The sequence below is a fragment of the Macaca fascicularis genome, chromosome 3 (genome assembly GCF_037993035.2).
Source record: "Macaca fascicularis isolate 582-1 chromosome 3, T2T-MFA8v1.1".
Classification (NCBI taxonomy): Eukaryota; Metazoa; Chordata; class Mammalia; order Primates; family Cercopithecidae; genus Macaca; species Macaca fascicularis.
Window position 1 is genome coordinate 144,048,355 of NC_088377.1, and position 5,036 is coordinate 144,053,390.

A 5,036-nucleotide genomic window follows, 5' to 3' on the forward strand; every position below is an offset into this window, starting at 1 on the left:
CAATCACTCCCTCTCCTCAGATAAAAAGCAATTCCAGGAAATAGAAGTTGGCTTTCTCTTAAACAGGATGTGACTATGATGTATGTTTCAATTTCAGCTGGTGGTGACCTGGCTTCTAATAGGAACCCACATCCCCCAGTCCTTGGCGGAGAATGCCTGACAGTGTGGCCAGCTTCCTGAGGTTTATGACCTTGTGACCCACAGAGCATTTCAGTCCTCTTCACTCAGCCTAGCAGGCAGATTTGGGGACTAATCATACTTGGAGTCACTATTTCCTGCAAGAAACCTTCCCTTAGGAAGCTTTGTAACATTTCTTTGCAATATCAAAGAGAGACTGGGAGAGAGCAGGCTTTAATTTTCACCCGTGACTTAAAATTAATATGTAAATATAGGAAGGAGAAGGAGGAAACTGCGTGGATGGGACAACCTGAGACATCTGGGTCTTTATTCATTCCAATATTATTTTATGAGATTACTATTCAGCTACATACATGAAAGAGACTTCTGAATGGCAGACAGGGTGGAAGGCTTGGCTTACCTAGATTGCATATAATCAGTATGTAAGGAGTTCGGATTTTTCTGACAGTAAAAGCAATCTTGACTAAGACGTTTGAAGCAAAAGTTAACACGAGCTGAATCTTAGATCGAATAGAAGAGTTTACCCCAGAGAACTATCAAGCATTTTTTCCAGTGATCTGTGGGGAAACCTACAATTTGATTTTTGAGGGTGAGTTGGGGAGTAGAAGAGAGTTTCTGAAAACTCTCCCTACTATTTCTTTTGTTTTTCCTTTTCTTTTTCTGTTTTTTTTTTTTTTGAGACGGAGTCTTGTTTTGTCACCAGGCTGGAGTGCAGTAGTACAATCTTGGCTCACGGCAACCTCTACCTCCTGGGTTCAAGCAATTCTCCTGCCTCAGCCTCCCAAGTAGCTGGGATTACAGGCACCCGCCAACACACCCAGCTAATTTTTGTGTTTTTAGTAGAGATATGGTTTCACCTTGTTGGCCAGGATGATCTCGATCTCTTGACCTCCTGTCTCAGCCTTCCAAAGTGCTGGGATTACAGACGTGAGCCACCGCGCCCGGCCTATTTCTTAATCTTTAATTCTATTTTCCTGGTTTACTTTGTAGAGTTTGCTACACAGGATGTCTTTCACTGTTAAAATTTTCATGTTTCCTTGGTTACTAGGTTGCAGTTTTCTCCTAAGCCCATTTCTGTCTCCGCATATGAACTTGGTGACAGGGATTGGGAAGTGAATTTGATGATCTTATTGCTACTATAGTTAAGAATCAGCACTGTTGATAAGCAAAAGGGGCCTTGGGGATCATAGTTCAACTTCTTTTATTTTACAAACCAGAAAACCAAGTTCAGAGAAGTTAAGCAACTTGCCTAAAGTCTCAGAGCCTGTTCATGCCCGGGCTGCCTCGAGAATCCAGGCCTCTTAACTCTGAGTCAAGTACTAAATACATGACTCTATTGCTGGCCTTTTTTCTTTTCTTCCTTTTTTTTTTTTTTTTTTTTAATGCCTGAAATTCTTTACCCTCTTGAGACTTAGCTGAGCATTTGGCCAACCTGGTGTAAATATCAGGCTTTTTCTTAAGTGACAAAGTTTTGACACTATCAAAGAACACCCTGACGGGAAACTGTACTATCTGCTCCCGGGGGTGGACACAGATTAGATGGACATTTGGAAAGCTGGAGGCCCTGAGGAGAAAGGTGACACATTATGGGGTTCAAGTTGCGATTAATACTAAGCATTCTGATGGCATGCTGCTTCCACGCAGGGGACAGAGGTATCGCTTTCCCATGGGCTCTAATTTGTCTTCATAGTCTCTCTTCCAGCAGACCCAGAGATGGATCTTGACTAAAAAGATAAACATGCTGATTGTCTTTTTAAAGAAAAATTCTGTGGTGGAGGAGGTAGTCTCTTTTAAAATCTGGTAAAGATATAGATTTTTGAGAATGAAGACAGTTTAAATTAAACATAGTTCAAAAAATTAAACATAAGAGGGAAACGAATGGAATCCTTCATAAAATGTTTAAAAGATTACCTACGAATCTCAATACTTCTGCAGATTATTTTCAGAAAACAACGGGTTTTAAGAGGGCTGAGCTGTGGCCGTTTTGGTGATGAATTGCTTGGATCCCCTTTCGAACAGGCTGGGCTAGTTTCAATTTCTCTAAAGTTGTCTGTATTATTAGCATTCATGTAAAGAAAGATTCAGAGGTTTACTTTGGTTTTTTTTTTTTTTTGGCGCAGTAAAATCTTTTTCAAAACAATTTTCTATGATATGGTAATTCTTTTATACCCCATGTTAAGTCAGGTTTCTTTTGTATATTGTGATTCATGCTAAGATAAATAAAAAATAAACCACGATTGAAATTTTAAAGAAGAAGCTGCTTAACGAAGATCTTTAAGTAGCTAATGAGTCAGTGTGTATTCACAGAACTTTGATCAATGCTAGCAGGGACTATTTTGTGCTGGGAACAAAGACACCAAAGAGATAGCCACTGGGAGGAGACCGGAGGGAGGGAAGAGGCTCCCGTGGAGCACTGGAATCAGGAAAAATTTCCCAGCCCTCATTATCAAAGCCGGCTGGAGGGAACAGCAGTGAAAAAAACAACATGCAGAGCCACAAACAGGTGAAAAATGCAGAAAGATGTAACGTTCTTAGCAAGGAGACACATCCTTCATTTATGATCACCTACAGCATATTTTCAAAGTAAAATCCTATCAAAGAAAATAAGCTCTTGTGATTCAACAGCCATAGGACAGCTGGCATTTCCCTCCTCCCCCAACAACTGACACTCTCCAGAGGGACACCAGAATCCCCTGAATTTGAGCATTACATCTTACAACAAAATATTTAATTTTAATCAAATTTATTTTCCTAGGGGGCATTCAAAAGAGCACACTAACCCATCACTTTCGAAATGATAATTTATTTACTTAGTTCTTGCTTATTCAGGACTCTCGATTGGCTGACTTGGTTCCTCCAGGAATTGCCTCTTCAGAGGTGGTGACAGTAGGTCTTCTGTGGAGTGAATTGCTGGGACACGGTTCAGCTTCATTAAAGGGAGCTTTCAGGGAAAGCGGGAGCTGGGGTCTGGCTGCCAAGATTTTAATGAATTGCTTCAGATATTCTTTTTGGTGGCTTCCACTGTGTTTAGAAATTTGAGAAAAAAAATCTATGTACAGAACACATGGCAGTTGGACATTAAAAATCTGCCACACACACAAATATCTGTCATACATTTCTTTTAAAATGGCTAAGTGCCACTCATGAAATTCACAAAGGATTTCAGGAAGTCAATGTGTATATTTCAATGAAAATATTTCTGTAATAGATATTATTTATTACTTGTCATCAATTTCCCTGTGCAATTAAGTCATATGATTATTTTGCAAAAAAAGTTTGATTTTAGTAATTTTTTTTCCTGAGACCAGTTAATGGAAGTTTCTTATTATAGAGGAAAGGACAGTCATTTAAAAGGTAAACATAACACTTTTCATTAAGCTTCTCCTGTTATTTGACTATGGCTTATTTCAGCCAGTTTTGGAGAATTCATACAACACAAGGCCAATAAATGGGGTTAATTTCATTAGGGGTTTGCAGTACAGTGGGGGGAAATGCAATCTAATGTAAAGCCCTTGCATCTTTTAATTCAGTGTTTTAAATCAAACTTACCCATGTCACTAAAGTTTGCCTACAGCACGATAGGAGATGATAGTTCCTTATGCGGGGGAAAAAGAAAAAAACTTCATGAGACTTCAGAAATACCAGTCCTTCTGATAACATTTATGATTTTTAAAAATATTTTTTGGCCGGGCGCGGTAGCTCACGCCTGTAATCCCAGCACTTTGGGAGGTTGAGGCGGGGGAATTGCGAGGTCAGGAGATCGAGATCATCTTGGCTAACACGGTGAAACTCTGTCTCTACTAAAAATACAAAAAATTAACCAGACACGGTGGCACGTGCCTGTAGTCCCAGCTACTCAGGAGGCTAAGGCAGGAGAATTGCTTGAACCTGGGAGGCGGAGGTTGCAGTGAGCCAAGATTGCGCCACTGCACTCCAGCCTGGACAACAAGAGCGAAACACTGTCTCAAAAAAAAAAAAAAAGTATATATATATTTATTTCAGGCCAGGCATGGTGGCTTTTGCCTGTAATTCCAACACTTTGTGAGGACCTGGTGGGAGGATCAGTTGAGCTCAGGAGTTCAAGACTAGCTTGCCAAGATAGTGAGACCCTGTCTCTACAAAAAAATTAAAAAATCATCCGAGTATGATGGTACACACCTGTAGTCCTAACTACTCTGGAGGCTGAGGTGGGAAAATTGCTTGAGCCCAGGAGGTGGAGGTTGCAGTTAGCTGTGATCATGTCACTGCACTCCAGCCTGGCTGACAAAGACACTGTCTCAAAAAAAAAATTTTTGTTTTTCCATTTTGAAACAATCACAAACTTACAGAAAAGTTGGGAGTTCAATATAGGAAACATTTTTTTTCTGAACTATTTTAGAGTAACTGCTGATCTGATGTCCCATTACTCCCAGATAATTTAGGATGTATTTTGTACAAACAGGAATATTCTCTGATCCTTTCGTAGTTCATAAGCATGATGATTGGGTGTTCACATGCTCACATGTGACATGTGCCACCCTCGAATCTTGGTACAATGTTGGGACATTACCCATCTGACATAAAAAAACTATTTTTTTTAAAAAAGAACATTCTCCTATGTCCCGTCCCGCGGGATCGTCAATGTAGGCCCTAGAAGAGGGAGTGGGAACTCGGGGGGACAAGAGACACGAGAAATGGAGACAAGACAGTATCCTGATCAAGTCTCGTTTATTGGTGGCAGTGTAATGCATTATATAGACCGGCAGGGGCGGAGGTTGGGCCAGGGCGATGATGGTGGCCCTGCGGTGGGCGTGGCCAGGTAGGCCTCGGTTTCTTCGGTGGGACGTCATGTTGCGCCTGCGCTGTCGGTTGGTAATTTTCCCGGGCGCAGGATGGCGCCTGCGCTGTAAGTTGATCAT

General features: G+C 41.0%; 1 non-coding gene across 1 annotated transcript; it reads left to right on the forward strand.

Moving 5' to 3' along the window:
• The first annotated feature begins 4,591 nt into the window (after positions 1–4,591).
• LOC123572668 (small nucleolar RNA U13) lies at positions 4,592–4,697 on the forward strand. The gene has a single exon (XR_006697218.1). It is a non-coding gene; the product is annotated as a small nucleolar RNA U13 (small nucleolar RNA).
• The last annotated feature ends 339 nt before the right edge of the window (positions 4,698–5,036 follow it).